The following is a 10,853-nucleotide window of genomic DNA, read 5'->3' on the forward strand; positions in this document are numbered from 1 at the left end:
TGGAGCTAGTTTATGAGAGGTTTTGTAAGCAGCACACTCCAAACTTTGAAGGCAATACAGACCCCTTTGAGGCAGAAGAGTGACTAAGGAATGTAGAGTCAATTCTGACGCACATGAATCTTAATAACGTGGACCGTATATCCTGCGTCTCGTCTTTGCTCAAGAAGGATGCCAGAATATGGTGGGACTTGGTCCAGCAATCGCACAATGTCACCACCATGGCATGGACTCGATTTGTGGAGCTGTTCCACAAGAAGTATTACAATTCAGTTGTACTCACTTCAAGAGTTGAGGAGTTCGCCAACTTGAAGCAAGGTAGTTTATCAGCGGCAAAGTATGCTCGTCAGTTCGACCACCTAGCTAAGTTTGCAGCTGAGATTGTTCCAACTGATTTTCTGAAGGTGAACAAGTTCGTTAGAGGACTTCGACCAAAGATCGAGCTGGGGGTTAAGCTAGCAAACCCGGGTAATACTACGTATGCCGACGTTCTAGAGATGGCAATAGAAGTAGAGAGGCTACAGGCTAATGTAAGTAAAGAAGAAGCCAGTAAGCCTGAGCCTAGACAACAGGGTCAACCTCAGACCAGTCGGAATAACAACCATAATAGTAACTATCAGTCCGGCAACAATAGTTCAGTTAGAAAAGAAGGCATCTTGATAATAGGCAATGTGACAACGATAAGAGGGCATAGACAAATAGTGGGGGAAATAAGTTGAGTTATGTGGAATACCCGCCATGTGCTAAGTGTCAGAAGAAACATCCTGGTGAATGCCGCGCAAACACCAAGGAATGTTATAACTGTGGTCAGGAAGGACACCGGAAAAGAGATTGTCCTTAGCACAACCCATAAGGGAAGAAAGACAACAAGATGGTTCCTGCTAGGGATTTTGCCTTAACCCAAGGAGAGGCTGATGCTAGCAATAAGGTGGTCACAGGTCAGGTTTCTATCCTCAATAATATATGCTCTGTATTATTTGATTTGGAAGCCACTCATTCGTATATCTCGTTAGGAATGATAGAAAAACTAGACAAACCTTGTGAAAGATTTAGAACTAGGTTTGTAACTGAGTTGCCTTCGGGCAAAGTAATTCTATCATCACGAATACCAATCAAGATTGAGGACGTAGAACTAGAAGGATACCTGATAGAACTGGAGATCAAGGACTTTGACGTGATACTAGGCATGGAATGTCTAGCACGGTATGGCGCAACCATCGACTGCAAATGCAAGAAGGTGATGTTCGAGACTCCTGACGGCCAGAAACTATGCTTCATGGGACAAGCTTCAGGATTATGCACCGCGTTAGTATCATCTCTCAAAGCTCAAAGAATGATGGAAAAAGGATGTCAATCAATCTCAGCCAGCATCACATATGTGGTAAAGGAAACACCACTCAAGGTTGGAGACATCCGTATTGTAAGAGAATTCCCAGAGGTATTTCCCGATGACTTGCCAGGATTGCCACCGACTCGGGAAATTGACTTCACGATAGAATTAGTACCGGGAACCGAGCCTAACTCCAAGGCACCGTATTGGATGGTACCTACAGAACTCAAGGAGTTAAAGATGTAGCTACAAGAACTCCTAGACTTGGGTTTTATTAGGCCGAGCCATTCGCCATGGGGAGCTTCGGTTCTATTTGTGAAGAAAAAGGACAGAAGCATGCGAATGTGTATAGACTACCGCGAGTTGAACAAGGTAACGATTAAGAATAAGTACCCACTACCTCGGATCGATGACTTATTTGATCAACTGCGAGGTGCGACTGTATTTTCAAAGATTGATTTATGGTCCGGGTATCATCAGCTCAATGTAAAGGGAGAAGATATCCCTAAGACAGCCTTTAGAACTCGTTATGGACATTACGAGTTCTTAGTTATGTCTTTTGATCTTACCAACGCACCAGCCGCGTTTATGGACTTGATGAATAGGGTCTTCAAGGACTACTTAGATAAATTCGTCGTAGTGTTCATCGACGACATCTTAGTATACTCTAAGGATGAAGTAGAGCACGAGGAAGATTTAAGGTTGATTTTGTCACGACTAAAGGAGCATCAACTCTATGCCAAGTTCAAGAAATGCGAGTTTTGGCTTTCGCAAGTGGCGTTCCTCAGGCACATTATATCAAAAGACGGAGTTGCAGTAGACCCATCAAAGGTAGAGGCCGTGAAGGAGTGGCCAAGACCAAAGAACGCATCTGAAGTAAGAAGCTTTCTGGGGTTAGAAGGTTATTATAGGAGGTTCGTAGAGGGCCTTCCTAAGATAGCCACTCCACTCACCAACCTGACCTGGAAACAACAAAGATTCAACTAGAATGATAGATGCAAAGAAAGTTTCTAGTTGCTTAAGGATAAGCTTTGCTCAGCACCACTACTTTGTGTACTGACACCAACCGATAAGTTTGTAGTCTACTGCGATGCATTGAAGCAAGGATTGGGTTGCGTGCTGATGTATAATGACAAGGTGATAGCCTACTCTTCATGGCAGCTAAAGGAGTATGAGCAACGCTATCCAACGCATGATACAAAGTTAGCAGCGATGGTCTTTGTGTTATAAATCTGGCGCCATTATCTTTACGGAGAAAGGTGCGAGATTAATACTGACCACAAAAGTTTAAAGTACTTCTTTACTCAGAAAGAGCTCAACATGAGGCAGCACAGGTGGTTAGAGTTAGTGAAGGATTATGACTGTGAAATCTTATACCACCCGGAGAAGGCAAACGTAGTTGCCGGAGCGCTAAGTAGGAAAAGTTATGGAAGTTTAGCAGCATTAGCCGAACTAGAAAAGCCACTGCAGCAGGAGTTGATCAATGCTGGAATAGAAGTAGTTGTTGGGAACTGGCTAACTTGTCTATCCAATCAAAGCTGCTAGAAGATATATGGATTGGGCAACAACAAGACGACACACTAGCGACACACATGGATGCAGTCAGAGAAGGATCGGGTATGCGTGCTAAATGATTATTGAGATATAAGGATCGGGTATGCGTGTCAAATGATCAAAGGATTAAGAGGACGATTCTAGAAGAAGCACACAGTACCCCGTACTCAGTTCACCCAGGGTCGACCAAGATGACTCATGACATCAAGGCAATCTATTGGTGGCAAGGGATGAAGAAGGACATAGCAGAGTTTGTGTCTAGGTGTATAGTATGCCAGCAAGTGAAAGTAGAACATCAGCGACCTGCAGGCTTATTGCAACCGCTTAGCGTACTAGAATGGAAGTGGGACGATATAGCTATGGACTTCGTGACAGGTTTGCCAAGAACGACTAAGTAGCATGATTCCGCTTAGATAGTAATAGATGGACTAACCAAGTCAGCTCATTTCCTTCCTGTTAAGACTTCATACACGGCAGACCAATACGCAGACATCTATGTCCAAGATATAGTAGGGTTTCATGGAATCCCCATGACAATAGTGTCGGATAGAGGATCAGTGTTTACATCGAGATTTTGGGGAAGTTTACAGCAAGCTATGGGTACTAAGTTAAGTCTTAGTACAACTTTTCATGCTCAGACAAACGGGCAGTCCGAGCGTGTGATTCAAATTTTAGAAGATATGTTGCGTGCTTGTGTGCTTGATTTCGAAGGATCATGGAATAAGTACTTGCCGCTGATAGAGTTCTCCTACAGCAATAGCTACCAGTCAATGATCGAGATGGCACCTTATGAGTTGCTATATGGAAGAATGTGCCGATCACCGTTGCACTGGGACGAGGTAGGAGAAAGGCAGCTTCTAGGTCCCGAAGATGTTAGACAAGCTCAAGAAGCAGTAGCGCTAATTAGACAGCGTATGCGTTCTGCTAAAAGCCGTCAGAAAAGCTATGCAAATGCCAAGCGACGTGATGTGGAATTCAAAGTCGGAGATCAAGTCTTCTTGAAGATATCTCCTATGAAAGGTGTGAAGCGGTTTGGGAAGAAAGGAAAGCTTAGTCCCCGATTTATAGGTCCATTTGAGATATTGGACAAAGTGGGAACAGTTGCGTATAGACTAGCCCTACTGCCAGCTCTAGCAGATAGTCACAACGTGTTCCACATCTCGATGCTACGCAAGTATGTGTCAGACTCATCTCACGTCCTCAAGTACGATACGATAGCATTCCAAAAAGACTTGAGTTATGAGGAACGACTGGTTATCATTCTGGATAGAGGGGTGAAGCAGTTATGGTCCAAGAGTATTCCTATAGTTAAAGTCCTGTAGAGTCATAGTTCGGAACAGGAGGCAACGTTGGAGTTGGAGGAGGACATGCAAGGCCGGTATCCAGAGTTATTTGGAAAGTAAATTTCGAGGATGAAATTCTTTTTAGTAGGGGAGAATTGTAGAGTCCAAGAACTTTACTTAGCTAGTTAGATAGTAGTAATAATAGTAATAGTTGTAGTATTTTTATGACTGTGGATTTTGGTTTAGACCGGGATTTAGTTGGACACTCGTAGTAACACTTGTAGATTTTATAAGTTTAACCTATAGTTTAAGAATATTTATGATAACCTAAGGACTAATTAATATAACTGATTATGAAGGTGATATTTATTATAATATAAGGTTTAGATAAACCCAATAAGGAAATGACACTTGTCATGTGTAAGTTTAATGAATAATTAAGTATTTTGAGGAATAAATTTATTAAGAGTAATATTTGAATATCCTAGGGTCTGTCAGCAGCTTTGAAATCGTTAGAGGACTTAGTCAAGGATGTTTACTCAATTCAAATTAGGCTGAAAAAGTGTAATTACGTGTATAATATTTCAGTGTATGCCGATATATCGCAGAACTGGGGGGGTGATATATCGCCATACTGGGATACAAAAAACACGTAACTTCGCACGGCCACCTCGACGAGCCTCGGGCATATTAGCCCAGGCGATATATCGCCTACTAGGGGCGATATATCGGCTATAGTGCCATATATTTGAACATTTTTTAACCGAGCTTATTTTATTCCTTAACCTCTTGATAAGTCCATAATCTTTTTGACCGAGTCTTTAGCCTCTTCTGAACGATTATTGAAAGATTTTTTATTAAAAAGCCATTATTTTATTCAAGCTAAATAAAGATCTTTTTATTCTTGAACTCTATAAATAGGACCTAGTACCCAGCCATTTATTCATTCATCAAGCTAAGTTCAGAGTCTGCAAGCTGCTAGGTTATGTTAGAGTGATAAACACTTGGGTTGGGGTTATAATCTTTATCCTTATAAGCTTAATAAACACTCGGGAAGTAAGGTTCGTAGTATATTTTGATTCGAGTTGTAGTTCGGTTATAGAAGCATTCGAGGTATTCCTTCTTGTAGTTCCTTTCTGTGTTATTCTTATAGTTTTTCTACTCAAAATCCTAACTCGTATTCTTTATTCTTGGTTAGGAATCTAAGATCTTGAACGTAAGATTGTTGTTGGTAAGTATCCTTTCACCTTTCTATTATGGTTTTTAGGAGTGTTCCATAGTCCCGATACTGTTCTCATATCCCGGTATATTGGTAAGGAAAATAGGATAGGATTTTATATGTTATATGTTATCTTATGATATGTTGTGTTATGAAATGTTATATTATGTATGTTGGTAGACTTGGGCATATGACTTGCATAGCTAACAAGCCCCAATAAATTTATGGGCATATGACTTGCTTAGCTAGCAAGCCCCACAAATCGAATGTGCATATGACTTGATTAGTTAACAAGCCCCAAGTAGTATAATGGCCATTGTAGTAGTATATGACATATGTTTATGATATAGTATATGTTTATGATATAGCATATGTTATGATATAATTTTATGCATATGATTTATGTTGTTAGGTTTTCCTTGCTGGGAATTAGGCTCATTCCTTTATGTTTATATTGGCAAGAAAATAGCTATGGCGGCGGAAAGGTTCTTGGCAGCTTGGGGTTGTGTATTGAGGCTAGATGAAATCGATGGACTGTGCATTCGATTAGAGGATGGAGTCTTTAAGTATTTAAATTATGATTTCTATGTATTATTTTCTACACTAGATTTTGTAACCCATTTATTTAAGTTATGTTTTGCTTTATTTTCAAAACAATGGCATCCCATATCCTAAGTAAAATATTTATGTATTCAAACCTTTTCTATATATAATAAAGTTATGATATTATCATATGTACGTTTTCTTATGATTAGTACAGTAGTTATTAATGGTCCAAGGTCTAGAATAGTTGGGTCGTTACAGATATGTTGGCTTGTATGAATATTGTATGATATGAATGAATGTTAGCATGATGAACGCGACACATCAAAATGGGTTGCTAAGGATAAAGAAGACGTAACCCAAGTTACTAAGGATATGAAGACGTAACTCCAAGGGCGGACCCGCCGAGGTTATTCAAGGACCAGAGAATCTTGTTTACCTCAAAGGGTGGCATGGACAAGTTAGCGGGCCATGTTATGATGTTTGGCATTTTCACATCAAACTTTTCGAAAGGGTTACAGAGAGCTATAGGATCAAGACTAAAGTTTAGCATCGTGTTTCATCCTCAGACCGATGGCCAGTTTAAGAGGACTATTCATATTTTAGAAGACATTTTGAGGTGCTGTGCTTTGGACTTTTTAGAGTCTTGGAACCGATATTTACCTCTAATGGAGTTCTCATATAATAACAGTTACCAATCTACTATCGGGATCGCTCCCTATGAGATGTTATATGGGCATAATATATCTCCTTTGCACTGGGATGAAGTTGGGGAGAAACAAATTTTAGGCCCTAAAGCAGTTAGGGAAGCCAGTGAGGCGATTGAGAAGATTTGCCAAAGGATGCTTACCGCGTAGAGTAGGCAAAAGAGCTACGCTGACCTCAAGAGAAAGGACATCGAGTTTTCAATGGGCGAGATTTTTTTCTTGAAGGTCTCGGCAATGAAAGGTGTTATAAATTTTGGAAAGAAAGGGAAGTTAAGACCTAGATGTATTGGTCCATTTGAGATTTTGGACAGAGTAGGGCAAGTTGCGTACCGTTTGGCACTGCCCCCAGTATTAGCTGAAACACATAACGTCTTTCACATCTTGATGTTGCGTAAGTATGTGTCAGATCCCTCTCATGTGTTGAGTTACGAGCCATTACAACTGAAGCAGGACCTGAGTTACGATGAACTACTTGAGCGCATTATTGAAAGGGGAATCAAGGAATTGAGATCCAAAAGGATTCCACTAGTTAAGGTCCTGTGGAGGAATAGTACGGAACGAGAAGCAACATGGGAGTTGGAGGAAGACATGAGAGAAAGATACCCTGAATTTAAGGAGGGTATATTGTAGTGCACCATTTTTTTTTAAAATTTTTTTGTGTTTTATTTTATTTAAGTGTTAAGTGTGGTGAATTGTTTTATTTAAATGTAGTTTAATTTATTTAGTTGTTGTTTGCTTTATTTAGTTGTTTGTTAATCTAAATAAATTGTTAGAATTGTTTGGTATAATCTTTTTTAATTTAAATTTGTTAATTGTTTGTTTGATTATTTATTTTTAATATGTGAATAATTGCGTAACTTGTTTATTTTACTATTAGTGTTACATTTTAAATAAGTGTGACAATTGATGTGATTAAAATATGTTATTTTTTTATTTTAAGTGTGTGCCGAAATGTGTGTGTGTGTGTATGTGAATGTGTTTTATTTTTCTTTTATTTATTTATTTAGTTATTGTTCCCATTATAGAAAAGGAAAGGGTAGTATGAATCTATACCTAATGTGAGTCTTGAGCATTTTTCCTTTTATTATGAAAAGAAAAGAAAATAGAAAAGAAAAGAAATATAAGTTGTCATCTTGTAGGAAAAGATGACAAGGTTTATTTTTAATTTGGTTCACATTAGGATAAGGGTTTAGGTGAGGTGTAAGGAGAGGAAATAATGGGATTTAGCTTAAATTATGGGACAGGAATTTGGCTTTTCACACTTGAGTCCTTTTCTTAAGGTTAGGTCACTAGAGGCTATAAACAGGAGAGTATGGAAGCCTTGGCATTCTTTTGCTTGTGGCTGCCGAAATTAGAGAGAGAAGGAAAGAGAGAGAGAGGCGTGAAAGACAAGGAAGGAGGAGAAGAAAGGAAGAAGAAGGAGGAGGTCTTAGGTGTAACGCCCCAACTCCTGGGACCGTTACGGTGTGCCTTGTAAACAGTGCTAAACTCGCTAATCGAGTCATTTGGCAAAAATCGTGATCTAAGTATGATTAGCGGTTTAGGGATTAAACATTTAGGTTAAGATGTAACGTTTCACTAGAACGTTTAATATATACATTGGGATCCCAAAAATATAAATTTCAGAGCTTATTACAGAAAATATTTACAACAAGCCGTTCTAAGCGGCAAAACAGGGTTCAACCCTAGTTCCACTTTAAACCTCGGCCGTGGCGGTCGAGCAGCTGCATATGTACACGTCATCACCTAAGCTCTCCAACTCAAGGATGGTCCAGCTTCCTCTTGCCTTTACCTGCACCACATAGCACCCGTGAGCCGAAGCCCAGCAAGAAAGCATAACACTATACATAAGCTTTATTAAATGATTATCGTTATAATCAAACGGAGCATAAAGCTTCCAAACCAATGAGTAAACATCACATAATTCAAGAGGGAGAGTGGCTGTTAAGTAAGCCACTAGGCTCCAAGCTCCCTTTTCTAGCAAGAGAGTGGCTGATAGGTAAGCCACTAGCCTTCAAGCTCTGTTTGTTCATCGAAGCTCAGGGTCGGTCAGGCATTAATGCTCCTTGAGTCAATCAATGCTAGTAATTGATTAGATCTAATCTCCGTTGGCTTGCGTGAACCACGCTAAGACCATTCTGACTAATCAGTCAGCGCTATGTGACCAGTGTCCAGTATCACTGCCGAACTTGACTAATCAGTCACAGCTTCACAGCTGGTACTAACACCTTTGCCAATTCTGGGTGACCAGTGTCCAGTATCACTGCCGAACTTGACTATTCAGTCACAGCTTCACAGCTGATACTAACACCTTTGCCAATTCTGTCTGACGATTCAGTGCAACGTGACCAGTGCCCAGTACCACTGCTGAACCTGACTAGTGAGTCACGACTTCACAGCTGATACTAGCACCTTTGCCAAACCTGACTAATTAGTCAGTGCCATGCACAAGTAAGCAATGCTATCAATATGTATCATATGCCAATTATCCAATAATAGGGCATTTAGCATGCTTACTAAACATTTGCTAGCATAATCATGATCATGCACAAACTCAGAGACTCAAGCTCTGGCCAATTTCGTATTCATCATTCATGGCATGCCCTAATCACATGTTTCTCGTGCATCACATGCATCACACTTAATCACCCAGCATGCTTCTTTAATAATCATATGCAAATGGGCAAGATCGCCAAGCATTCATTATGCTATCAATGTTTACATTTAAACATCCAACATGCATCAATCATTGCCATGCATGTCACATACGGGGTGCAGTTTTCTTACCTCGGGTTCGAGCGAGAATTAACAAAAGAAACGACCTTTGAGAACGATATGCTTTTAATCCTTTAGCGGTCACCTAGTCATAACCAAACATATGGGATATCATTAATAAAATGAATAATAAAATTTCCCCAAACCAAAACCTAACCTCCGGGACCTCAAACACTACTCTACCAGGTAGTAGGCTCAACCCCGAGGCCTAAAGCTTGAACACCCAAGCTAAAAACCCCATTATGGCAAAAATGTCCTTAAGGGCCGCGGCACTCCTCGGCCATGCCGCGGCCTGCCCCCCAGACAGAGGCGCCCAAAACCCAGTTCACACCAAGGGCCGCGGCTCTCCCTGGCCATGCTGCGGCGCAACCCCCAGTTCAGCAAAAACCCCTATTTTTCTTCCCCTACGATTTCTCTTATAACCAATCCATCAAACCCAGTTTAAACACCACTCAAACCTCCAATACAATCCATAAACTTGTTCCATACCACAACCTTAGTAAAACCCAAAGCAAACCCCAATAAAAACTTCCTCAAATCCAAACAAGCCACCATAAAACACAAGCTGAAATCTAACACTAAAACAGGGTATAACCATAAAGTTAGTGGATAAAGCTCACCTTAAACCCAAGCTTGAACCTCCTTTAATGGCTGTGACAAGTTCCTAAGCCCAAACCTCAATTCCTAGCTTGTTCCCTTTGACCTCCATGCATAACTCCTCAAGGTGACTCTCAAAATTCAAGGAGAAGGATGAAGGAAAGACTTGTACGGGAAGGAAGGGAGAAGGATAAAGATTGGCTCTGTTTTGGTTCTGTTTTTTCCACAGCCTTCTAATTGATACTTATCCCTTGCCAAAAGACCTAAGTGCCCCTAGGTCACTAAAAACTTCTAAACACCTCCAAGGGTAAGATTGTCATTTCAAACCAATACCGTTAATTGTAATTAACGCTTCCCAATTTCCCATTAATCTCCCTATTCTGAAATACCAATAAATCATATCCCATTACCCTTTAATTCTCGGTAATGCTCTAATCATTAATATCACCCCGAGACTCACCCCGAGCCCCGAACTTAAGCCCGTTATGACTAGACCGAACACTTACATCTCATGATCTTCTCATGTAGAAAAGCTCAAACCAATCCACATACAATGTGGTAAAATTATATTTAATCTCAACCATGCACCCAAAATATACAATTACGCCCACAGTGGCCAAATTACCAAAATGCCCTTGCATTTAAAATATAAGCCCATAAGCATGCATTCATCATCATAAAATAATATAATTCGTATAAACATGCATATAATCATTAAATATCATAATAAATCAATTATGGCCCTCCCGGCCTCCTAATCAAGGTCCTAAACCTTATTAGGAAATTCGGGGCATTACAACTATCCCCTCCTTACAGAAATTTCGTCCTCAAAATTTATCTGAACAGCC

This window comes from Humulus lupulus, chromosome 2 (assembly GCF_963169125.1).
Source record: "Humulus lupulus chromosome 2, drHumLupu1.1, whole genome shotgun sequence".
Taxonomy (NCBI): Eukaryota; Viridiplantae; Streptophyta; class Magnoliopsida; order Rosales; family Cannabaceae; genus Humulus; species Humulus lupulus.